Raw genomic sequence first — 27,782 nt, forward strand, 5'->3', positions numbered from 1 at the left:
TATGGACATGGTAAAACCATAAATCGCCCAATGTTGCAAACAGAGGATGCGCACAAATAAGCGCCATTATTAGCTAATGCGTAGATAAGCGGTTTATTTGGCGTATGACGGATGCTTTTTTAACGGAAAATGTTGTCTAAGAAGATGCCCGTTCACTTTTTCTTGTCTCCCTTAAGTGGCAGAAAAGCACTTAGTAGTCAGTCAAATTCTCGGATCGACTAATTGCGACCCAACAGGCTAGTAGTTTATGTAGCGTATGTGCTCCTAGTGCCTATCCACTGAGACCTCATCGTCCATTACGGTATCGCCTATTCGACCTCCTGTGTTAGGGATTATCTGCTTTTCTCCTACTCATCAGTAAACTGCTCTTGAGTCACGTCTAACACACCCGTTTATCCCCAGTGGCGCTCTGCCATCGGGGCAGAGAGCACCCACGAAAGGCATATATACTCACAAGCGCGGACCATTGCGCAACCTGATACATCCCACCGGCGTTCGGGCCTTATCTGTGGTCCGAGGACGACGCGATACTCTCCGAAACGAGCATGCGTCTACGAGATGCTAACCTGATCGAGCTTCGGCCACGAGCCACGAGGCGAACAAGAGTCGTATGAACTACGAAGCTTCGGATCGCTGCGCGAAACTCTTCCGAAGTCTAGTGTGGCGCTATCTGCCTAAGTGATGCTTGCTTCAAAACCTAATCTCCAACTCCGACCGCGCACACACGCACACAGACGCATATAGAGTCCTTGTCAGACTACTACAATGCACAGATGTGTGTGCCAATACAGGCGCAGCAGAGTCCAGTTGTGCCTGGTTCTAGACCTGTTCAGCATAACAAATTGACCTAATATTTGTAGGAGAGTGATTGCCGCAAGGCCGCGGCCCCTAGGCATATGGCATTGTACAAATTGGTCATCCTCCACCGAGATGATGATAATGACCAAAAACGCAAGTGTACACTTAGAGTTAACAAAGAAACACGCGAACTTCTATCTGCACCACAAGCAAAATTATTAGTTTAGCTTCATCGAGTCAAGCTGCTGCTATAAAATGTTATTCAAACTATAAAACGGGTAACAGAAGTTGAAAAGCTGCCGGACTCAGCTACCAGCTCGCTGACCCCCGGCTGCTCCACGTCAAGCTACGACCGTTTCTGATACGACTTTTTTTTGCCCAAGTAATCACCAAAGTTTCGAACTTTTCTATTTCTTCTCTTTTACCCAACGGATATTGTTCTTTCGTTAACACAGCTGTATGATATATATATCGTATGATGTAGATTTAACAGAGTACGATTCGGCAAAGCGAGACTGATGAAGATCGTCGAGCAACGCATCGACGGACCAACCATATTGGCACTACGTTACTGCTGCCGCAGCTTTCGAATTGGGAGAAGTGCAGGAATGGAGACCTATGGGATTGTGGGGTTGGTTTCTTGAGCCGCAAGCGAGAATTTGAAACATGGTGTTCTTCCGCCTCGCTGAGTCTGACGAAGCGCTTTCGTCCATGCCTCTATCCATGACGGTCGTGGCCATAAAGTAGCGTCGCAGTGTGTACTGGCCGGCTCTCGCCGATTCGAGGGGTTCGGATGCGCTCAGCTGGAAGAGCCCACAAGGACATTACGAATGTACCCACAATACTACAACGCTGTAACCATTGGACTACTTGTCTGTCCTCGCCGCTGTATCTCTACTCTTTGGGTCTGCTGCAGCACTCTCTTATCTTTTTCTCCTTGACACTCGCGCAGTCTCTGCCACATTCGCTATCGAACATACCGCTAAAGCCAGAAGCTCTACCCGAATAATCCGCGATGCACACAAAACGTATTACGCACACAACTACACACATAAGCACATGCACGCTCGCACTCGGTCGATGAGTCCGCCTTAAATCTACCTTCAATGCGTTGCTATTGCCACTGTTCAATAGCAATGAGGTGCCAACTGGCTCAGAGCCTCGAGATATAGGGCTATTGAAACGTTTTTACGAGTTCACTTTGTTCGCCGTTATATCGGTTAACAAGTAGTGAGCTACTTAAAATCAAAGCAGTGAAGATATTGATTGAGATATAAATCAAAAGCTCCTAAATGTTTGGTAAAATATTATGGTCAAAGGCGTTTAAATAAGATTTGCCTTTGATATTAATTGAGTGTTACTGTAAATACTTAGAAACACACACATTTTAGAGCATTGCGTGTTAGGTCCCACATATCTACAGTAATTCAACTGAACTCCAATGCATTCAATGGAAATTCACAAGCTACGTGTCATACGCACATAGCGGTATATATAAAAAAATTATTTTGCAATGGGGAACAGATGAGCGTATAGCACACATCTTGAGCCTGATGACATGCTATACATTGCTAGAAGCAGATCTCTTTTTCCTTCAATCTTTCTGTTTCTATCTGTTACTCGTCATTTGATGTTTTCGAGTCCAATTTAGAAATCTAATAGAACGCATTGCCCACTGGGCCAATACGACACTACGCTACATATATTAGTGACGCTCGCCGTACCTGCATGCCTGCCAGCTTCGCCCCCTAGTATACTCGAGCTCACCCTGCCAGAACTCGGGGCCCTACTACAAGGCCCAGGGCCTTAGCTGAAGGACCAAGTGCTACATGATAAGACCTTTCTTCGTTCCTGGCCAAGTAGTAAGCGCCGTGCAGCGGGTGCAAGTCATGTGGCGCGCCGAGCACTGTGCGCTGCCGGCTGGCCGACTGCCTGGCAGAGCTGGCTGGTTGACGGTTAAGTGGGTGGGTGTCACCCATCCCTCTCCAGCTTTAGTAGTATTTCTAAGGTCTGTTTGCGCCTCTTCGCATCCCTCTCGTCTACCAACTCTTGGGTGGCCCTGTGGACCCTCTGAGAATCGCTTGCTGAGCTAAGAGGCGATCCCCGATTGGCCGCGAGCGGGCGCCCAATCCCGGGCTGCCAGGAGCAGGAGGCGGGGCCTATCGACCAGGAGAACAAACCAGACGCGAAAGCCTATGCGGCACAGGAGTTTAGCTCGCTGAGCACGGGAAAGGACGACCCACGAACTAGAACTCCTATGATGCTGGATACAGGACACTCATACACACATCACACAACAGACAGACATACGGCTAGGATGCACTGCTAGCAGCAGTGGGATGGTCAGAAGGTACCGCATACGTTTTCCACGAGCTTCTCCTAGTCACTCCCAGTTGTTGTCATCGTTTGTCGTTTGCCGGTTTCGAAGCATCTGGCCGCTTCCTGACATCTGTTTGTGTTTGCTGCTGGTGTCACGTTATAAGGTGCCTTTTTGAGCGAAAGGATCTTTAGTAACGCTAGAACCTGCTAACAGGACCACGCGCCATACCGATATGGTGCAGTTGTTTCTACTGTATAAAGATTTTACATATGCAGCGATGTGGCAGTGGCTAACAGGAGAACAGCAGCTGTATTGAAGTGGAGAACTAGCCATGCGTATTCAAATGTCTTCTGAATAGGGTATTTTTAGCAGGACTTAAAATCCCCTATTTTGTAGTACACCATAATACTGCAATATCATTTTTTATCGTACAATATATGTCAGCGGCGGGATGCAGTGCATCCACGGCGAGGAACGCTCAGTGCTGACATGTTACTTTAAATAGTAAGTTGGAGACTGGTAACCTGCCAAATACCCTTCCTTCTCTACAACCGCGCAACAGATAAATAGATACATGTATGTGTCCATAATATGGAGTGCAAGCGCACCTCAAACGCACCTTTCGAATTCTGCGAGTGGCCTACAGCACACCCGCCTTCTTCTTTCTTGATAGGTTCACGTTCATTCTGCCCATATCTAACGAGGCAAGGAAGTTCAAAGGAAGTCGTGTCACGTCGGTGTAATGCGGTGCCGCTCTCGGCCCTCGGCACTGGTTATCGTGGTCGGTGGTTAAGAAGCACCTCAAAACCAAGAAGGCACCGGCATACCGCAGCTGACGCGATAACTTCTGCTGCTGCTGCTGCTGCTACTACTATCACTACCTTTTTTATGACTACTGATAGTAGTTTGTAGAGACCTATCCTGCTACCTCAGCGTCTATATCCAAAGCTATCGAGCAGCAGACTTTCTACGTCGCCACTGCCTTATTCGTTCAGCTTGCCATGATCAGCAGCAGCAGCAGCAGCAGCGGTATCGTGGTGCCAAGAAGGCGCCGGAAGCTGAATTCGCACCCGTAGAATCGAGTTCCTAGGGCTCCTGGGTTAGGCTTGGCTTCAGCCGAACTCAAAAGGGAGCAACATCTAGAAATACTAGATGTAGTTCGTAATTGTTGTTGCTGTCATGGTCGTGGGGGTAGCAGTGGTCGCAGATGTGGCAGCACCAGTCGCCATCCTCTCAGCAGCAACTTCCACAGAGTAACAGTAATTCCTGCTGTATGGCACCCTTGAGCATAAGCAACATCTCTGTTTCGATAATCTCTACGATGAAGACCTTTTTGCCAATAGTGGTTCCGCATCGCTGCTGCTGCCGCCCCATGTTCTCCCGCATCTTGTCGTTCCTGCTCCGTTTCCACATCTGTCATCTGCATGATGGGAGGCGGCAAATTCTCTAACGCGCACATACGCAGGGACAGCTTCCGTCGTCGCGCCCAGTCCTTTAGCCGCCACTGTACCGTGTATATATACTCTTGCAGTTCACATGCATCAATATCAGTCGACACCCTTAAACGACAGCAGCAGATATGGCAACAACAATAGCAATTACGGGAAAATACCAAAGGACTGGTGGATCCGTCGTGCCTTGGCTATCGCCACTGATGTGCTGCTAACGTCGTTTGACGAATATCGCCGTAGCGCGAACGTTTGCGCAGTATAAATAACAACAGCTAGCTACAAAGATAGCAGCAGCGGCAAGAACAATCGGATCGACCTTCTATTGGAACTCAGCAGTTGGCCCTTTGTATTATACAAGCGGCGTTTATGTGCTTGTCGAACTGCGTAGAGGGGCTGTTCCGGCAACAGTACTTCAGAATGTCATAACAATCATCATCAGCTAGAAACACTTTATTGTCCTCCGAAAGGGTAAAATAGTCAGATTGGAGAAAACGTGAGACGATAACGAATGGACGACCTGATCAGTACCGTAAGTACTAGAAGCATGGTGTTCTGCAGCGTTCGTCCGTGTTTGGCTTGACCACCCGGCTGGGCCCGTTGGGCTGTTAACAGTAACGACAGCTACATCAGCGACAAGGTTCCCGCCAGGAACAGCGGTATTATCAATGACAAAAGGGTCGTATATTATTTAGCATACAAAACTGCTACTATAGTTATATTTCCAGGGATGCTAGTCTACATTTGTGTAAAAATCTGAATTTATCTGTGGTGCGCCCACGCCCGTACCGGCGTCCGCATACGCTCGTACCTGGTCGTTTCTGTGCAGATTACATATCTCACATATGCATAATACACGTCGAGGACGAGATGAAAGAGATCTCAGATCCATTTAAAGGAGATCTAAAAGAGAGGCAAAGCAAACTATAGTCGTCGACATCAACGATGGATAGCATAAGCGGTAGCAATCGCAGCGGCAGCAACCGTCAGAGCACTTCAGATACATGAGTAAGTGAAAACGTAGGGAATAAGTAAAATCGAAAGGGAACTTATAGATACACGTACATGCAACAGATGAGATATACTAAATGACCGGTAAACGAGGCGCTTCGGGATCGGCTATCGTACTACCTCCGGTGCTATTATTATATGATTTAATAACATGTGCAATACCGCCATAATGTAGTAGTCGCTAGCTACTTCCCGCACATATGACTGTCACATCACAAAGTACGACCTATCCAAAGCAAGGTGAGTATTTTTCCGGTCGAAAACCTTCCCAGCGAGCGGCCCTTATAATACAAACTATGCCCGGAAGCAGAGTGAGCTCTCCTTTTTTTTGGTGCAAACTGTGACGTAGCTCAACTCCTCGACGAAAAGTTGCAAAACCGAGTAGGGTAAGAGCGCTTTGATTTTTGAGCGATTTTTTGAGAAAATGTTTATAAAACGAAGCGTATTTGTCGTTTTCACAAACATGGGAAGTATGTGTCTGTTTTTTTTTGTTGTCTAGCAATGACTTTACTGTGGCAAATCTATTTCAAGTGAACATAGTGAATTTTTTTGGAGACCGTCTGTAGACTTGAGTCTGAGATCCATTGTGGATCTGCGTAGTCAACTAAGCTACATCTGCGTATCGGTATTGTGAGCAGACGCAGTATTTTCTCACTCTATCATCAACGTTCAGACGTTTGGTTGCCGTTAATAACAGCCCTAAACTTTCAGATGGTATCCCCGTACGGATTCGCATTCGGTTGACTCTGTGCGGCTACGCTGACATAGGGACGAAAAGAAGGGAAGCAAAATGAGGAAAGGTAGCTTCGCTCAACTATTTCCCAGTCGATGAGCGCCGTCTATGCGTGTCGTATGCATCAGTAGGGCGTTGATGAGCAGCAGTTCTCGCTGACGCTGCCTAATGCACCGCGAACGCTCGGCGCTAAGCAACAGAAGTCCGATAGCCGGCCAAGCCTACGAGTAGCAATGCACTCTCCATTTCAACTGAGACAAAAACTTGGAACAAAAAGACGTTTTCTGTCTGGCATTTCTTACAGAACCGCTATACTGAATAAGCTACAAGATTCGACGCACCCACAGATTACTACGCTGTGTATCGTATGAGGTAGTGACAACACAGTGATTACCGAAATCGCACCGAATTCACCGAACACAACGAAGAGAGAGCATTGAAGAAGTAAAATCGTTGAAGAAGTTCTATATGGCAAACCAATTTCCTGTAAACTACTTTTTACTATGGAGCGATATTCTTTGAAATAGGCCTTTGAAATGCCTATCTTCTTTGAAGCCTTCTTTGAAATGCGTCTCGTTCAAGTGATATTTTTCTTACCTACAAGTGCGAGGCTAACGTACGTACCGCACAGTTTTAATCGTGCATTCTTCTTTACCATCAATTACCTTTAAATCAAACTAAAGTTCCATTTATAGATGCGTTGACGTGTGTCCATATGTAATAAAAAAAAATTGGTCCGTGATCATCTTCACTATGGCGGTCCGGTGCCAGTGACCGCTGGCAGGCGAGTGGCAGCGTTTTCGGAACTGGCGCCGCGCCGTCATCACCCTGATCATCATTAGCAACCGGAAAAATTCCGAAGTAGATAAAATAAAAATAAATTGTCATTGAATAAAATTATATTTTGCTTCTTGTATTTACTTTTCGTCCGTTGGATAACTTTGTCTCGTTATTTTTCTCTTCCTCTTTCCCTTTATCTCTTTATCATCGAGTGCTTTCCTATTTTTTTTTTCTATCTGTAACGCAGGTCTCTGATCTGGCTATTTCGGGGTCGTGTTCCTCACTCGGTGACTGCAGTTGTAGCCGTTGGAAAAGCTGGCATCGATGCATTTTGTCCAGCATCTCTCAATTTTCTGCTGTGCTGCCACATACACACACGCACACGCACACACACACATGCACACACACACACACAGATACATTTATAAATACGTGTATAAAGGCATGAACCAAACAGCCTAGGTTATCATCGGAAGACCAATGCTGTCCTACCATTCTAGTGATGCGCTATAACAAATGGCTAAAGCCAACCTGGTTGAGGTTATATGTAGCGTATCATATGATTGAAGAATTCCGCCCGGATAAAATAAAATGTAGAGGAAGCGTGTGTATGAGCAGACGCCGACCACTGCTTGCATCGAACGTTTATTAATAACACTTAGTATAGTGGAGTTCTATTGACAGATTGGCAACAACATTGACGAGACTCTACCGCTGTGCCGTGTTGCTGTCTACGAATAGAAAAACGTCCGGCATATATATCTTCGTTCGTTTTGACAGTCAGCTAGAGGTCTGTGTCTTAGAAGACGACGGAGTTTGTCTGCTGGTATCACAACCTCAGAGCTCAGAATTTGGCTGAGTTTACACACATTCGAAGGGTGCACTGGATGTGATATAGGTGAATGTGGTAGATATTTAGGCTAAAAAAAATGTGCACCCATATTGTGTATGCAATTCGCGCTCATACAGATTTTTCATTGTTCATGACTCCGAAAAAGATCTGCGGGAGCCAAACAGAGCTCGGCTAAAATACAAATAAAACATTCGTGAAGTACCTAGCTAGTACATTTGTCTCGTCCTAACCTTAACAAACCATACCAACAAATCAAACCCAAAAATATCAAGCTGCACTTGTTTATGTCATACCTGCAAGCCTTGAAAGTTTGCCACTGCCTCTGTTGTTATGAGGCTCTACTATATAGCCGTAATAAAGAGGCCTTTTTCGCATCAGCAGATCTTTAAAAGAGACATAATGCTACACACTGCGAAGTGTTCTCCATGGCAGATAACTGCTTCCGTCCGGTAACTTTGTGGCGTCACTCACAATCAGCACAAGGACAGAGTCACGAAGACAGGTTAATTTTATGCGTAATTTAAGGAAGTAAACTCATTTGTCCCCCATGCACACTGAGTCGTTCGCCCGAACTCGTCCCGGTACCCCATCCAGCCCCTTCGTTTTTTTCTACGTGAGGATATGCAGGATGGATTTCTGGTTGAAAGAAAGAAAAACTAGATTAGCCTGCCTGCCTGCCTGCCTGCCTGCCTGCCTGCCTGCCTGCCTGCCTGCCTGTCTGTCTGTCTGTCTGTCTGTCTGTCTGTCTGTCTGTCTGTCTGTCTGTCTGTCTGCTTGTGTGCCTGCTTACTTACTATACGGCGTCTCAATACACTCTCGGCTGCGTTACTTCATCCAGCCTTCCTTCCTGCCTTCTGCAAATCCCTGCTTGTGGTATACTTTTAATGTCTTCATATATATATACATATATTCGCTCGCTCCGCCTGTGGTCCATCGGCTGGCAGGCCTGCTTTCCCCTGAACAACTAGCGCAAATGCGAAATGGGCTTGAAGCCATGAGTTCGCTGTTCGTTCTCGAGACATTCCAGTTCGCCCTACTGCCATTCCTCTTTTCGTCCAAATATCGTCGTATCTCTCACAGCAGCTCCAATTTAGTCGCTGCTGGCCCCCGTCGACCCCTAGCCCTCATTTTTTCCCCTGTCCATTTCCCCTCGTCTCTGTGTTAGGACTCTTCTAGCATATCGCACCACTACTACTCGTATGCGGCGAATGCAATTCGCAGCGTTTGGGTCCTTGTGCCTGTTTCTTGGTGCTAATTAAGCGCCCTGCTGGAAACGAACGAGAGAGGAGAACGCGCCCTTAGGAAAAACGGCAATGCTGACAAGGGCGGAAAAGAAAGAGAACACGGAGCCGTCACTGCTAGCTTCTCCTCGCCTTTCCCCGTCGCGGTCCCTTTCGCTCGTCGTCCCATAGAAGTAGTGGCTGAGAGTAAGCCCCATGCCGCTCTGCCGTCTCCAACTTACCTCCTAATACAGTCATGAGCGATCCCGCTCCTCGTAGTACTACTATATACCCTTGACAGCGTCAGCGTGGAGCTAACTATCTGGCAGGGTTAAGCTACTCGTTGCTACACGGAAGAACTAAGCCTCAGCGCACTAATTGCCTGTTTAGGGGAAGTAGTAGTAGCAGCAGCAGCATTAAGGCACTTCGTCATCATGGAAAAATCTACGATTTTGCTTGAGCGACGACAAGAGATATGAACAGATACGTGATACATAAACATGCATTCAAGTAACAGCGTATTATATGAAGGCGCTGTACGATATGCCTGGTGCATAGTGCCCACTATTTAGGGTGAACATTTAGGGCTGGGCGGAGTAAAATGTTGCCGATATTGCAGAGCGATGTTGTTGTGAATCATGTGACCGACAACGACGACGATAGCAACAACAAAAACAAAAATAACCGGGAGAGTCGAATTGGCCGAACCGAAGTAGCAGCACGTATTACGCAATGATAATAGGGAAGGCATAGACGAAACCTTTAGGTGGAAATGCAATAGAAGAACGCTTCATTTCAAAGAGGTCGTATAGGACAAAAACAGTCCTGGTGAAGTGCCGTGCCTTCATTCAACCAGATACAACTAAATGAAACCTGTTGTCGAGCAGTATGCACCACTAGTCAAGCTGCTTTTTTTATTTAGTCCCCTGTCTTCTATCTTTTGCACATCGTTTCTTACCATCTTCTCTTCTCACGTAAGCTGTTCTATTCAGTGGTTCGACGCGCCGGAATCACTTTCAAGACATTGATTTAACTGTATCAGTGCTCTGTCTTCAGTAGCCTCTCGCCTCTGTTGTTTATTTTCAAGTGAACAGCGATTCGCCAAAGGGATGAAAACCAAATGGTGATAAAGTATCTGTTAAATATGACCATGAAGATAGAGGAACCGCTGCGACAATGCCGAAGTCGTTCACTTCACCGTATGGCCATTTATTAAACGTCCCATCGGCGTCTCCCAGAGTCGAGTGTATATGGATGATTTTCCATACTGGCATGCGGTCAAATGATTTCGCATGCACATAGGTACCTACGCAATCGCACACCCAAATGCATGGAGTGTTGGAACAATAATCATCAAATGACCCTGTCCAACGCGAGCTTTGCACAACTAACGAAAAGGAAATAGGCGCTGTATGCACGATCTCTCCGGCGGCAGACAAAGCGATACGAGCAACTCTCGCGGTGGATTTTAGCGAGACGCAAAAAGAAGAAGAAGAAGAATTCTCACAAAGAAGTGATAAATTAAAAAGACGAAAATAAAAAATATTGCCCACTCTCGATTCTGTCCGGATCCAGGCAACGGGTGGACCAGTCAGCTACCCTTCAAGTGGTACGGACAACGCCAGTGGTGCGGCCGCCGCGGTTAGCAACGACGGCCCGACATCATCATAGTCGAACCACTTTACCGTTTGCCGAGCCGGCCTGCTCACCGGTCAGGTCTGCCCTACCTAGCGGGCTGGACAAACTCACTACTTTGCAACTGATCGTTCGTTCGTTCGTCCGTCCGTCCGTCTTGGGCGAACCGTCAGACTTCGAATCACTGAACTGGGAATATGGCGACCGCTATTACTGCCACTACCGCCACAGCTGACTGACTTCTTCTGCTGCCACTGGTCGACATTGTCTTCGTCGTTGGCGACATAGTGCTATACATTCTTTCTCGCTTGTCACTTTGGTACCTTGTCCGCCTGACAGACAACCAAACGAATCCCTGCCATCGTGCCGTACGGTTTCGTTGTATGGCCAATGCAAGCCGTTGTCACGTTCGTTATATATACATGAAGATTCAGTGGTCTCTTACTGTTAGCCTGTTTGGCGGTGGGGCTGGCGGTAGCAACGACGACAACGATGATGGCAGCAAGTACAAATGGTATGCCATCCTGACGACACTACCCTTTACGGTTACGTTACAGTGCTTCTTAGGCTCGCCTTCTCTCTATCTCTTCCAAGCAGCTATCGCTGAGCCGAAACATGTGGCCTAGCAAAGGACTCAAAAACAGCTCCCGCAATTGGGGCTGTGGACAGTTGAGGGGGACAGTAGAGAAAATGTATGCAAAATTCTTTTCCTTTCGGCTTTCGATAGCGTTCAGGGTCTTCTGGTCCTCGTAGAATCCGTTTTCGTTTGCCTGATCGTACGTGTTCGTATGGCTGTTCCGAGAACCTGCCGAAGGCTGTCGGTTATGCGGTAAACCAATGGCAGTTTGTCAGACAGCAAATATCGCCAATACGCATCAAGTGAAGATGATAATTTCGAAGCTCCAACAGACATTTGCTTGAGTTGACACGACGGTGCGTATAGACAGAAAATACAGTAGTTAGTTATGAAAAGGAATGAGCCGATTATCATAGGCACTCGGTAAAACGACGAGGCAAAAAATTCTACTGAACGTCGTGCGTGTTATTAAATCAGACAACATTGTTCCATATGATAAAGGGCTTTGTCTAGTAATTAATTCCAACGATTGTGAGAATTTTATTTCAATTCAGATAATTGTTTACAGTAAAGCGAGAGCGGCTATAAGGCTGCGCAAATTGTCTTTCTGTAACAAAGTATACTCACGCTTGGACTAGAAATACCACCTATAAAGCGCATTATAAAAAAAAGAAAACACAACATTTTAGTCGCAACAGCCGTGCTCCACTGTGACCGGTGCCAGAAATTGGGGGTATCAGTCTGATAATTGGGGTTCTGTCGAGAAAATAATCGGTCGCGGATCGTAGACGACAAACTGTCTTTACTGCCTTTGCATGTACTGAACGAAATCGACTTCGTATTGTGGCAGGCTCCTATAAGCCCGGACAAAACTACATAATACAGCTTCCAGCTATTCCTGTTTACTTAAGGTAGAGACCAATTTAGTCGTTTTAGCTGGTGAAATATCGAAGAGGGACAAGTCGACACAATTGTTTGTGTCTTCTTTAATAAACACCCTCAGCAACAACCTTTTTATTGTAGTACCAAATCGATACTGGCAATAGTAGTTTACTTTCAACAGAGGATTCCATTTTTCTTCGCCTCACCTGAGATTAGTGTTGCAGCTTTTGGCTTTTGCTTTCTAAGAAGGGAAAAATTAGCCAATTTCAAATTCAAACGCCCATTAGAAGGCAAAGTGTCCTGTAAGCGCGTGCCTCTACCTTAGCGAATGTTCGTCAGGCCCGTATTTGCGAGCTAGCTATGGAGAGCAATTCGATAATGTCATCATGGACGTAATCCAACAATGAATTACAGTAAATATGGACAACCTCCGTTTTTTTACGCTGTTCATCTTAAATAAAGAAAAAATCTGTAAAATTACTATGCTTTGAGCCTAAATAGAAGATAATGCTATGTTGAGCTACAAAAACGAATAGTTAGGCAAAAATAGCCTACTATCTGTACAAACACGCAGACAAATTGGCCAAATTGATATTTAATGCGAAATAGCTCACTAGTTCACCTAATTAGTATATAAACTTAAGGTAAAATCTTATGCTTGAAGCGGAAAACTAAGACCGAATAAAATCAGGCGGCCGGAACAAGGCTCCGAAAAAAACGGAATGATAGTCGGCAAGCTAGCACAATGAACAGGATTTTTCTTCCCAGACCTACTGTAATAGTATATATATATATTTTATCTTTTTTTCATTAAGACTCAGAGCAAACATCTAACAATCCATGTAGACTTTTAACGTCCAACGCCCTTATATCAACAGTGTCTCAGCTGACCAGATAAGGCCCATGACGTTCTGCTGCATCATTACTACTATACTATAATTATATTCTACCCTAAGTACGCTGTTTATTTACACAACAAAATTGATAACAGTATTCATGATTAGTGCACACACTTCCAAAAAATAACAGGCTCAAAATTAATTTTGTTAAGCAAGGAAATTAAAAGCGTGCGATTTTTTACACAAACTGATGATGATGACGACGACGACGACGACGACAACAACGACGAATTCGCTACTCGTCTATCCCGTAAAGGGCGTAATGTATATACCCAATTTTTTATGACTAACTATTTCTGTTGGCCCCCTGTTGTTTCTCGATAATTTCTGGACGGTCGAACGGCAGCCGATTTTTTGTGGCATCGTCAGCTGCAAAATCGGCAACAGATCTTTTTCCTATCTTCCTAGTAAGAGCAGGCTCATCTCGCATTAGCGAAAATCTCTCTGCCGTTGAGCAGCGCGCGCGCGCGCGTCCGCGTCTCGTGGTATTGGATCTTCAAAAAGCACTCACATAGTTGCTAAATGCTAATAGTACAAACGATACGATTACGACTCACCGCATCCCGAACAGATGATTCCCAAAGAAAATAGTATGCAGCAGTCGGATTTGTTGGCTCCGAGTGAAGTTGAGTCAAACCGCCAAGGGCTTCATCTTCGACAAAAATACCTCACTTCTGTACTCATCTCCCTTCAGGTCCTTACTAGTCATTCAGCCCGACAATGAATGATAAATATTTGTGCAGAAGGAAGAACGATAGTCCGGTAGAACCAAAATCAAATAGTCGAAAAAAACACCCCTGTCACACACACACGCACTCTGATCGAGACTAGCAGTAATAGCACGATCGTTTATACATGTGAGCACTCGCGTCTAGCCACATGGCTTCCTCAATACACTACATATGAATCCTATGGGAGTTTGTTTTAATCTTGGGAATGGAAAAGCAATCCAGCCTCGACGTCCAGCAGTACCTATTGGGGCTGCTGGGTGACTTTTTGTTGTATCAAATAGATTGACAACGATTATCAGGACAGAATGAACAGGTGTTTCTATTCCCAGAATTCCATTTTCATTCAGCGACCTTTTGATTCCCAAGTATGTTGTCGTTTTCAAATATTTAATTAGTTTACGCTGGGTGACGAATCCGTGTAGCCTAGTCTGACACGAGCGCATGACCAGCGAGAACTTTCTTGTCCTTTAGAAAGCTTAAACCTTGCATATCCAATACAGCGAGAAGCAACTTTTAACGAACGCTAGTGCGTAACTACAGGGGCTCATGCTTTCAATGTTTATTGTTGAAGTTCCGACGTCTCGTCGGATCTGCCGTTACCAATTCTACAGGAGCATGGCTACATAATCTGTCTATTTCTACTCTAAGCGAATACTGCTATAGTGATAACCGTTACGGTGGCCACCAACAAGTTAACGTTCGTGCCCTGTTGTAGCGCTGATTTCTCTCTGGGAGCCACAGCGTCAAAACGAGTGTTACCTCGTGCTATAGCGACTGGTGAACAAAAGTCGACAGCTCAACTTACCTGAAATACGAGAAAAGACAACATCACCGAACGGAAAGTGGTTTCGTAAATACATAGTTCTTTCTCCGCGGAACCAATAAACTTGATACATGCCAGCTTAAACGCTCTTTCTCACCAAATTTGAGAATCAACCGCTCACAAATATAGCTTACTCGTTGACTCCTTCGTTTTCACGAAAAAAAAAAAAAAAAAAAAGATAAATAAAAAATAAGCGAATATCGTAAGCAAACGTTGAGTTAACCGTCACCGAAGAGCACACGGCCTATATTATCGACAGACGCCGTAGTTCTATTCGAGCAAGAGATTTCACATATGTACGCGCTGTAGGCAAAGGCCAACTAACAGACATCGCAAAATACAGGAAAAATAAAAGTTTATTATCGCACCGTCTAACCAGCATCGTTAAAGACCACGTAGCCGCCGGCTGGCACCGTAAAAAAGAAAGAAGAAAAATCTGCCAACGAAACAACGAGAACAGCCGAACGCTCAAAATCGCCGAAACCTATGAACCAATAAGCGTGCTTATGAATCACGTTCGACCACTGGCGTGCTTCCCACTCCTGCTGATTAATATATATATATGACTTATTGCGAGAACTAGAAAGCGGTAGAAGTGACTGGCGCGATCAAGCAAGTTTCTAAGATAACGCATAACCTATAATACATTTGAATTGTTCGGACAACATCACATCGGGACAGAAAAATCTGTCCTGTTTGTAACGTGTCCTACAAATGCGAACACTACGTATGCTGTCGTACTCTATGATTTGACTTTTAGTTTGTCCTAAATGTTTTACTCTGGACATAGAGAACACTTTTTCATTGCGGAAACACAGTGATGTGGGGAATGGCTATGCTAAGAGGAAAGGGGAAAGTCATGGTCCTGGTACTCTAGCAGGTGACGAAAACGTAGATATTATTGCTGAAGACAGAACAGCAAAAATACGCTTATTCTTTTTATAATAACAGGTGAGGAGATAAGCGTTTACTTTTGATACCGCGACGGAGTGTATAGACACACGGCTTTTGTCAATTACGTGCAATCAGTAGCCAGGATCAATAATGACATTCACAGTGTTCGCTGTCTTCGGGAGGCAAAAATTTCAGTTTGTCCACATGTCGACGATTCAGGCACTGGACAACAAGCTAATAAGTCACTCACACGGAGACAGTTTTTAGAGGAGAAGTCACGCCATACCGTTCTCCGATATATATATATATATATATATATACCTACATGCTAACTAAACGTAGTTAATATACTGCCTTCGCGCTCAGATCGACCCAACGTAACGGTGCGCCGTAACACCATTACTTGTCACTCGTAAGTAGTGCTTTGTCTTAACGACGTTCCTACGCAGGTTTAGCGTTATTATACATAAAACTGAGAAAAAGTATAGACATTCATATTGGCCCTTTTCCTCAATTAGAAATACTATTTCGTTTGCTTCAATGTTGTTTAAAAAGAAGGTGTATCTATATCTGCCAAGCATAGGTGGCCAATAATTTATAACCGTCTTTGAGAGCCATCATCTTCAATCGAGATCATCTCGGAACGAGTGTTTGTCAATCCATAGAATAGAATGCTTGGACTCCACGCTGCTCACCATAACTACGATTAACATAACCATTGCTAATAGTGTTTTCGCGGCAAGTACAATCACGGCTGCGACCGGCAAAAAATCTTAGCAGAAACTTGTGCTGCAAGCAGAATAGTGTGTGTGTGTGTGTGTGTGTTTTTTTTCTTATTTTTCGAACAAACGTTTTCTATATCCGAAGGCGGGAGACGAGCAACAAACCGCTGCTATCCGCTGGAGCCTTCGACCCCGTCTGCATCTAATTCTTTCTCGGGAGAACAACGAAAGGAAGATGACGAGGAAGACATCACCGACGATGCCTTTTTGACCAGCTAGACCCATTCGATCTCAGGTTGCGAAATCCGACCCCGCATCTCCAACCAGAGCCTGCTAGATAGACAGCCCTAGGCAGCAGTCAGCGGCTGATCCTTAAGCGTTTTGCCCTTTCCGTTGAAATAGCTTTGCTTGCAGTTTGCTTATTCCCTCGCATGCTAAAATATACTAGAAAACGAAAGTAGCTACACATCGATCTATAGCGAACAGATCAAGCGATGACGCAGGCCGTGTACCGTCCTCTATATAATTGCTATATACATAGAATGGAAAGGCCAAACAGTATCAAGTAATAGATAACTGTGCTGTATCATTTTACTATTTAGATCTAATCACAGAACATATATTAACTGGCACAAACAATGACGAGCGAAACCGCCCACCACTGCTCTAGCTACCGGCTTAGCCTAATTGAAGAATTGAGAAGAAGCTGAAACATACGCTACATTTTCAGCAGAGACCATTTTCGTACAGAACTTCGTCATCGTTATGTGTCTATACATAATTTGAATACATTCGTTATGAGCAGTTGTAGGCAATATCAACAACAGTCCCTCACAAGTTGTTGTGCCTGCGAGCAAATTGGTTAACTGGTGTTTTTTTGTTATGTTGTGTTCGTGTTTCTCTCGGAAGGTTCATTTGCGAACGCAAGTAAAACACAGTAAAAACACACACACACACACACACACACACACGTATAAACATAAAGGACAGCAGTTAAAACAACAAGAACATTTCTGCCTTTTCTCGTGGACTATATTTTCTTCCTTATATTTTACTCTATCATGTCTGCTCCTGTGTTATTTGCCGGCCAACAACATCAAGCCGTTGATCCAAGCGATTCTCTCTCTCTGTCTCTCTATCTCCTCCTTCTTTCTCGCCTGTCCATAGAACCCAGCATAACCGTTACGAGACGTTCCCGCGGTGCTCCCTTGATAAGGTAACAAAAGAAAATAGAACAGCATCATTTGGAGGTGGCAGTAACTAGGACCGCTGGGTCACCTATGGCAATAACCACGACTTGATAGTACTAACAACAAAGAAAATTTAAAAAAGTTGTCCAAAGCAAAAACAATATATGTTTATGAAGTAACATTTTCAACATCCTTCGTTCAGTCACGACTAGCAAACGGGTATCACTTTTTTTTTTTTGATGTGGCCAACTTTCTCTGCCTGTTATATGCGACTCGGAAAATTCAACCGTTTGTGCGCCTGCCATCACCTCTTTCCACTATCTTTTGCTTGGCCCTCCTGTTTCCTTCAAGCGCCCGCACCCCCCGGCTCGTCTCTAGAGAACTCCTCGGGCGGCGATGACGCTAGCCGCAATAGCCTAGGGCTGTAGAGAATGGCAGTCGTATTGTTGCTCGATTGCTGTTTTGTTTATGTTTGTTCACTCGCCCGCAACCGGCACTAGCAGCAGCAGCAACTGTTCTAACCATTCAGCCGACTATTATCGTTGCCGTTCAACAGCGTAGCTAGAGCAGCAGTAGCTATTATGGTCAACCCAGCTTCCTGATGCTGCAGCTTCTCTAGAAATTGACAAAACATAGGTATTATATGCATTATCTAACTAATTAACCACTTCTACAACAACCAGCTACATCGAACTGTTGCATAACAACAACAGGTTGGCCCAGTGACATGGCGGCAGTAGTGCAAATGCCGTCAGCAGCCGGCCGTCTATCCCCTAACGATTACGAAACCTGCGAAAAGCAATACATGAAGTCCATACAATAAGATTATCACTATTCGTATCAATCTCACGTAAGTGACTGGAGCAACAAATGCTTTCGATTCAGATGACTACATAATTGTCGTCAGTCCCTTACCCCATGACCCCACACATAAAAATCAGATAGCGACCAGAGAATATGTGCTTACTGCATCAAGCCTGACTTTGATTTGGATAGCTGAGTGACATAGTGAGGGCAAACTGACAATAGGCTCAACCGGGTCCCGGTGGAGATGGTTGCCCGCCAGGTAATAGGTGCTGAATTCCACCGTACCGTCGATGATACCAAATCGAACTTGTTCCTTTCTACGCTGCCTTTGCCAGCTAGGGAGGCTTACTGATCGATACACACCCGTGCCAGCTGGAGTCCCGTTATGACATACAATATAACAATTGCCACTTTGTAGCCTCGACGCACATGAAATAGAGTCTGAAGTAGCACCGGCGATGGACGGACAAGAGACTGTAGCATCGACTGATTTCTTTGCTAATTCGGCCTCGTCATCGGCTATAAACCAAATCGTCGTTTTGGCTACTTCGGCTTGTGCTGTCCGTACGGCCGCCACCAGCTCTGAAGCGCCATAAACAGGAACGCCAGCTCCGAAAGCGGCTAAATAGTGTAGACGTGGGTAATATGATGAGTCAACTCACACAAGCTGAACTGCTCTTTTTCGTTATGTTTCTTGTTTTAGCTAGCATCTCTCATGCCGTCGCTGTAGCCGTCATTGCGTCCACCTTCATGGCCCAGCAGATAAAGGGAATACGGACACAAAAGCCAGTACAGGATCATTAACAACAACAACAACCAGCCACAAAGCCAAGCAAAACAGCCGGCTGACTAATTAAATCTGGTTGCCGGGACCCCACGACCACGCCTGCTTCGTCAGGGTTCTTTAGGACCTGTTTGTTTCGTTTAATACCTCCTCGGATAAGGGAGTCTGCTTCTACATAAAGACCATCGTTTCTGCCTTCGACCATATATTGCCGCTCAGTTCGATACCTCCGTCAATGACTACTAGTAACTTTGCTTGAGAAATACCAGCAGCACCGACAAGAAAACGTCGCTAAAACGATGATTTTTGAGGTGCGACAACTTCGCACGTCGACGGCTCCTAGGGCTTAACGCCATTACATGTCACCCCAAGCATACGCAGCAGGGCTATACATGTAGAAGAAGGTAAAGGTGACCGTAAGCAGCTATACCAAATTGGACAAACAGCACCACGGTGATAATATGAAAAAATCAGAAGCACAGAAGCAGTGTCCTCGCCAAGCACCTCCGATCGCGTCCCTCGATGATGATTAAGCCTCTAGACAAACGTAGAGCTTTTACCTTGGGGTTGCTGTCCAGCTCTAAAATCAGACGTCGCTCTGATGTCAATCTATAAACGGCAACATTGCCAGCTGCTATTCTAACAACCACCCAAGCAGCGCAGCGATAGAATCGCCGCTAACAGAAGAACAACCACCGATACTGCTTCTGTGTATCTCTCATTTTCCTTGTTTTTTTTTCATAGCCTGTCCCTCACGTGTTCGCTGCCATTTTCGCTTCCGCTACTATCGTTTTCGCTGCTCATCACGCGACGGCTTATTAATCTGCTTTGTCGCGCGGCGACCCTGGCAACGGCTACAACAAAGACGGTTGCTGCCGATGTCGATGAGGACACCGGCAGTTGCGGTAACGACCGTCGCGATAATGAGAGCGATCGTCGTTCGTCGCTCGTGATGACGCTTCGTATGCCGCTGTTGCTGATATATTTATGCCTTTTCTTGGTTTTCGTCATTTTATTTTTCATCTTTTAAGTGTTTCTCGTTTACTCACCTGTTTTGCTGGTTTGCGATACGTATTTTCGTGTTTAGGCTTGCAGGGAATCGATATACAATCGACCGCTGAGCTAGCTACGCGGGCGGACTGACGCCCAGGATCAAGAATACGGCAAAAGAAGTAAAAACAGTCAGCGCCATTTAGTGTATCGTATCAATGACGAGGGGTAAAAGCTATGATTTGCGATTATACCAGTACGACGTTAATATACATATAAATTTGTCGTACATTTATCCAGCCGGGAACGGCATAACGGTTTCGCGATCAAGCTGGAGTTGGCGCAGACAGACAAGATGTTAGCATTAGGCGACTGCTATCGCTGCTAACTAGCTCAGCAACTTCCTGCAAGCCGAAACAGCATGGCGTACCTTACGCGCGGTTAGCTTTTCGGCTGTTATGCGAAAAAAACGTCGGACGACCGTTACAAATCGATTTGCTATTGGCCACAATCAATCGGCGTTAATCAAGCAGAACGGAAATGGCCGGGATAGCATTGTATTGTGCCAACAAGACACGCTACTATTGACAAGCTAACGGTGTACCCAATTGACTTAACAATGGTTCCTTGTACGATAACCATTATAAGAGCCACTATTCTTTCCGCTGTTGTTGAAAGATGTTCAATAGCAACTGATATCTGCGAAAGGGAATGTTCTTCCTAGAAACAACGTTCATGAGCAATGTTTTTTTGCCTTGTATCGTGCGCCGTTAGTGATGCCGTCTTTTTCGTCAATATGCACTTTTTGCATACATGCATACATTTGTATATGTGCACGCAGAAAGTGCTAAAGATTACAGCGCGCTTTTGCTACGTATTTAATCCACGATCGATAGAATCGGCCTAGTAACTCAAGCGTCTGAGGAGATTGTGCGCCATCATGCGAAGCGACCGTGCAGGCAAATCGGCCAGCGACCAGCACGACTGCACCGGAAAAACTATAGGATCAGCGAATTAACTAAGTGCCAAAGAGAACACGAGGATCGGAACAAGCGCCAATCGGCGAGCGACGTTCGACCCATCCGCAGCCATAATAACAGAATATTATATAGTACAAACTCCAAGTAAAAAAAACAGCACAGCCGAGAGGGGTGCGCGGACGCGCGCGTGAACGAGTCTCAAAGAGACGAAAAGATGGACATCTATCTAGGCAAAGAAGAACAATAATATCGACAACAGCCGCAGGCGTAGTCCATAGCCTCTGTGAGCCGCAACGCAACAGTCAGCTAACCAGCGACAGACAGGCATAAGGTTCACGCGGGCGCGCTGTATTAGCTGGAATAGAATAGGTTAGGATTGGCTACTCCTGGTTAATACGCGATGCTGGTGGCGGTGGTGCAGAAAGACCAAGAGAAATTGGCACGACGCATTGCGTGTGTTTTTACAACTTTCTACAACACAGACAAGCCCCTCTTGTGTTCATCGGTGGAAACAGCAGTAACGTTAACAGCAAATACAGTGGCAACGACGCTGCCTGTCGGCCTGGCGACCATGACGGTGGCAGCAGCGGTGATGGCGTCTGGCACACAGTTCGTTATGCTAGTTTTAGCATAGTTGTGGAAGTGGTAGTCAGCGTAGACATCACTACCCGCTGCCGCTGCCGCTGCCGCCACTACCGGCACCGCCGTTCGCGCTACCACAATCCATCGGATAGTAGAGTACGGCCATGGGCAAAAACAAGCAACAAGCGAGGAGAAGGTTCCGCCAGCCGTCAACTGCTAGTCAGCTCGTCGACTTTCAGACTCTTTTTCCACAGTCCCACTCTCGTGACTAGTGGTAGGTTGGTCGCGTTCTCTGCTGGCGTCTTCTCGAGTCACTTCGTTCGTGCTCATTTCACCGGCTAGCGAGAAAGCGGTTCATTCGCTGTTCTGCGCCACCACGCGCACCGTTTTCCAATCGTCGAGACATCGTTGCCACCATCGCCGACACTGCCGCCGTACAAGGAGCCCTGGTTACCATAGGACTAGGCTGCGTCATATTCTGTCCGGCTGGAGTTGCTCGCAGCATCACAATGCTAAGAAGCGATCTGCAGACGGACGGACGGACGGACGCACTGAGTACTTGCCTTTTCGCTGTTGGGCTCGCTGTGGCACTGATTAGGCGCCGCGCCAAACAGCAGCATCGAGCAAACGACTCTGTTTACTCAGAGCGGCAGCAGTAGCCACAGCAGCGGAGTTCACGGCAGCTAGACGAGTTCTTTCGCCTTGACGCCGATCGCACCGGTTCATGTGGTCGCCATTGTCTGGCGGTAAACTAGTAGCAGCGGCGTCGGCCAACGCGAACGGTGGTGAAGCGAAGCTGCTACATCGCTGCCAGACGAGCAATGAAAAAACCGTTTGCAGGCGTCTATCATCCGGCCCGTATGAGGTTATTCGAGGGCAGGATCTGCCACAGTAGAGTGATGTAAAGTTGGTAGATTAACATCGTAATGGTTGCCCTAGGAGCGATTTCCTAACTTAATCACTGAATTGACCACAATGATGATAACAGCGCTAGTAACACACAAAACTGTTTCACCTTGAAATTATATACATAAACAAAGCTTCCGTAGCGTATGGTGATGGCAATGTTTCAACAAAGGCAACTGTATACCGTTTCGACATTTTTGCTTAAACACAAATTTACGCTTACGCCAGTCGGGATTTTTCGTGACCAAAAGCATAACCCCTGAAAGTTTGATAAGATGACAAAAAGAATCATAATAATGTAGTGAATTAATGACTTAAAAGCAATACATATAAACAATATACAGATACTATATATACATATATATAGTATTTAGGACATCGACCGATTACCGATCGATTAAGGTCGTTGGCGTGTACATTCCTGTGACTAAATGTTACGCACAGTTTCTTGTGGTCTGAACGGAGTTCTTATATTTCGAATAATCCCTATCCCCGAATCAATATGTCCGATTGTATCCATAACAATCGAATGGCTTTTTCTACCTGTCTGACGAGCTAGTGGCTGGCTGCTCTTGGCCCCCCACCAATAAAACAGCGGTGTCGTATATGTTGAGATTTGAATTTCCAAAACCGAGATCAAAAATGATCACGATCTTATCTGGACATATTAAAATACCGTCGGAATATTTCAACCAGTCCTGAGAATAAGGTGTTCAGGCCCATGTTTTTATCTCATTTCTCTCCTGGATGTTCTCCGCCTTCACTGGCGCATTCCTTCGTCGATCAAGGTCCTTCGAACTTTCAAAAGGGCACCAGCAACGGCGGTAACCGTAAAGACAGTAACGCCAACACAACTATGACCCGCCACTACTCGTTTCTTCCTTCATCTAGAACAAGAGAATCTCCTCCGGATCTTGAAACATCGTCGCACAACGGTTTCGTTGTCGAGCGACCCCGCCCCCACCGTTCTTGCTCCTGTGAAGTTTCCTCCTGAGAGTTCCTCTCTCTGTCTCTCGCTATCTCGTTCGTCGCTGGCTTCTCTCACTTACGCATTCGCTGGCCCGGTCTGTTTCAAAATCTTGCCATCATCATCATCATCATCATCATCAGCTGCAGGCGTCCGCGGGAGCGGCAGCGGCGAAGGCGTTTGCTATATATTTTCATGCCAGCTTTTCTCTTAAACCCTTTTTCTTTTTTTCATTCTATTAAATATTTATAGAACAATCAGAGTCGACCAGCCGATGAGCTGTATGCAGGGTTTACGTCTGTAAGGAAGAAAAAGTGATTATGCAACAACAACAACATGACCGCGCCCATTTGATCGTCACTGTCGATTCGTACCAACCGAAGAATAGCCTAGTCGCTGCTGAGGGAACGCTGCACAGCGGCGGCTATTGTAGCTGGCACCACTCGGTAACGGCATCGTATCTTAGTCATAGCAAAAAAAAAAGTTGAAATTCGAAATAATACCTTAGCAGCCATTTTGTTCAATAGTTAACAGGCAATTTGGCATAAACGACTCTTCTATACTATTTTAATCCACTTGTAAGCTCTTGCGGGGAAAAAAAAACGTTGTTGTTGCCGTATTTTGTCGCTTGCGTTCCCGCTCTTAGTAACGTCAGTCGGCCATCTGTGTTCAAGAGAAACATTCATGCCAGCGATCTGGTCTTGGGGATTTTGGTCAGAAGGATGATGGACAAGTAATTTATTTTTCACGTTCAGTCTAATCCGGTCATGCTGAGTACGGGCCAAGTGACTGATTGGCGCGTCACCCAGCCCAGGACCCGATTCAAGCATGAGTCCCACGGAGTGAGAGTTCGCTCGGGCCACTACCTACATCATCAATGGAACAAACACACGAAACCTTTTGCCTTTCGCGGATCAGCCTTCAGTATCACAATCGGTGCACTCAGGGTCAACTGTTCTGTTGATGACGATCGTATTAGAGAACACGGATGATACGATGTAATGATAAGAAAAGAGACAATTAGGCCTACTAACGGCTCTGTTGTTAGCAGAGCTACAAACAGTGTCATGAAAGCCACAGCCTAACAGCCACACACAGCTGCAATTGACTTCGTTCAACAGCCGTAGCCTTAGGAGATAGCCGTTTTAGGTTGCTCTGCCTGCCAAAAAACACCCGATAGGTTAACCATGGCGATCACGACAACGACAGCGAGTTGACAAGGCGCAGGCAGCGGCGTCACCTGTAGATGAAAAGGTGGTCAGGCTTCGCGCGAACGCTTTCACACGATCATGGTGGTCCACCCTTTTACTTGAGCAGGCTTTCCCGAATCGCGCTGCTGCTCTCTCTATTACTATTATTGTTGTTGTTGGCATCATTTTTTTCATCTGATTTCGTTGTCTATTGCTGTCTCTGTAGGAGATTCGGACGACACAGACGTTATGGAGCACCGAAGCATATGCTGTCGCCCACAGCATGGACAGCCGCGACGGAAGCGAGCATATACGAAACGAACTGTTGCAAAGCTCAATCTTTTTGGCCTTATTGTCCCTGCTAGTAGACCGTGACTATATTGTTGTCCATGTCGAAAATAGCAGTGGGTAATCGATCTTACCTTCTGCAGTATACGCCCAGTTTTATCTGAACACAGTTGTACCCTTTCGTTTTCATGGGGAGTGCAACATCGTCGCGGCCGAAGTGGCAGACCACCAAAGGTAACGAAATATAAACGAAACTATGATGGATGATCGAAAACGATCAAATCAGCCTTTGGCGCACATGCGTATCATAAGAATAATACTAAGCTCAATTCTCTGATAACTCTATCAAGGATTCAACGTAACGAACAACAGGAGATAAACTCTACATTCATAAAGATCCGAAACGAACGAAGCGATATAGAAACCGTAGAAAAGCACCATTAGAACACCCTCTGCCTTCCCTGTATCTTCGCTCGATGCCCTTCTGGAACGTACCGTCGCGATATCTATCTCTGCCCGCTGTCCTAGTACTTATCAGGAAACTGTTTTATATTTCTACTGCAGCAGATCCACCACTCGAAGAAATGGTCACCGTATATTCACTTTGTTACCTTTCATCACGCAATTGGCTATCTCTGTTTAATCCAAAGCTGTTCGTTCTCAAATACAGACCATGCTGCTGCTTGTGGCAATAGTAACGCTTGTGATGGTGAAAACCGGCAGCGAAGGACTGTAGATAACTTAGCAATCGCGACGAGCGATCATTGGCGAACGGATGAAGCCGCTTAGACGTACGGCCCAAAACGCAGAATAGTGTTAGAACTATAGTGGAAAGACTGTTGGCAACGTCGCTTCCCAATCAGACGATGGAAGTATTTGCATCTCAAACAAACAACAACTAAACAAGGCCGCGTCTTTCTTGCTGCCACCAACAGAAAAATGCAGAAACAGAAAAGTCGCTTTGTTGACGAGTGATAATTATAGCAATAGTAATAATACAAAGTTTTAGTAACGCATACCGTATTACTAATACTGTGTGATAACGTAATCACGACATCGCCGTTCAGATGAGATGAGATCTCGCGTTTCCATGCCTGTCTGCCTGCCTGCATCTCGATTTTAAACGGGCCAGGAGAGTTGTAGCTAGTCGGCCAAGTCAAATCTTCCGCATCTAATTTGCATGATTGTGAACGATCTAATTAGCAATCTCGTCAGAGCGCCACTTTGTTGAAACCAGTTGCGTGTGTGGATGCGTACTGGATTAAGGATATTGTCCATCGTTGTATACGCTCCGAAACCGCGCACTTCCTTACCCGTTTCATCGGTCAGCCAGCATCCAGCCCCGTTTTAAGCAAAGCGAACTTGTAGTGGTAAGTTAACAGGTGCCCTTTGAAAGGAGCGAGCGTGTGATTTAGCTACATCACGATATTAAACGAACGCGGACAACAGCGCCGCTTTCAATGGTCCTTTTCTCGGCCATAAAATATTGAAAAAAATGAGTGCAATCAACGGAACAGCAGAAGAAAACACTTCAAAGCATCGACGTATCGAGGACCGAGTCTACGCACAGCCGCGCTCATTATTACATTTGTGTCAATGTTTATGCCACGCATTGGAAGGAAAACCAACCTTCATCCAGGCAGGCAGGCAGGCAGGCAGACAGGCTGTATCATTCATTCGTCGAACAAAGTACAGGCATAACCTGCCACAAATTCTAATAATAATAGCAGCATCGTGTGACAGAAATGGCGCGAAAATTCGAAAATAACTCGTCAGCCACCACAGTAATCACAGCAACGGCAGAACGTGAGGATTATGATTGCAGGATTATAATACGGAACCGTATCGACTAGATCGACAGTTATTTCAGTGCACGCAGTTTTTTTATAGGGAACCGTTACTACCGTTCATCTCGAAATCAGGAGCCAGTCCCTCTATCCGTCCTGCTCCTACTGAATAGAACGTTGTTCCACTATAAGTACTGTAATATAATGGCAGCTCCGATAGTCTAGTCCGCTGTGTCACCACTGGCAGTGCTGCCGGTCCAGTCGTCAATGTTCTAGAATCCAGAGGTCGTGTTTATGAAAGAGCGGTCGTCTCAACCCGACACGACACATCCGATAGCATTGTCGGACGACAGCAAAAGCAGGAGTGAACTAGTCCGGCCGTACACATAGGCTGATAGTTTGTTGGCCTAATCTGACTGCCGGGCTCGTAGCTTGACGTCTGTCTATCGTACTCTGCGCTGCGCTGCGCCGCGCCGCGCCGCGCCGCCACTATCTGGCTACTACACAGATGAGCGCGCTACAGCGGAATACCCCACCGTCGCCAGCGTCAGCACCACCGTCTTCGATCATTTATGTTGCGCCTATCGCTGTTTCGTCATGCCTCTGTCGTTTGTGACGTTATTGCTACCGCCGCTATGTTGTTGCTGCTGCTGCTGCTGCTGTTATTGGTGTCGTCGTCGTCGTTGTTGCCCGTAGTACCCGGCCGCCGTAGCGGTTATGGCTTCGACGTCGTTACCACAGTAGCTACTAGCGCGCAACCAAAGTAACAACAAGACGCCTACGCAAACTATTTTAGATATATGTTGCCCACTAGTTGTCGCCACCTTCGGCTATCCGCATCGATGTTCACTTGCGTCTACGTACATGTCTATTGTGATTACGTTGCGGGAAAAGAGGGTGGGGACGCAACAGTTGAGTGACCGGCCAGCTCGCTATTGAACGGCGTAAATAACGACACAAAAAAGCCATGCCGATTGTATCTGGC

At 45.9% G+C, this 27,782-nt stretch overlaps 1 protein-coding gene and 1 long non-coding RNA gene across 4 annotated transcripts in view; both read right to left on the reverse strand.

Annotated features, from left to right (window-relative positions):
* Window positions 1-27,782, reverse strand: part of pan (transcription factor pangolin) — a 139,445-nt gene that overhangs the window by 51,902 nt on the left and 59,761 nt on the right. The gene's annotated exons all lie outside the window — the stretch shown is intronic.
* LOC147752589 (uncharacterized) lies at window positions 17,389-26,532 on the reverse strand. The gene is made up of 2 exons (XR_015313649.1): window positions 26,030-26,532; window positions 17,389-17,533 (listed from the first exon to the last, which is right to left on the reverse strand). It is a non-coding gene; the product is annotated as an uncharacterized LOC147752589 (long non-coding RNA).

The sequence above is a fragment of the Varroa jacobsoni genome, unplaced genomic scaffold (genome assembly GCF_002532875.2).
Source record: "Varroa jacobsoni isolate VJ856 unplaced genomic scaffold, vjacob_1.0 scaffold_1145, whole genome shotgun sequence".
Classification (NCBI taxonomy): domain Eukaryota; kingdom Metazoa; phylum Arthropoda; class Arachnida; order Mesostigmata; family Varroidae; genus Varroa; species Varroa jacobsoni.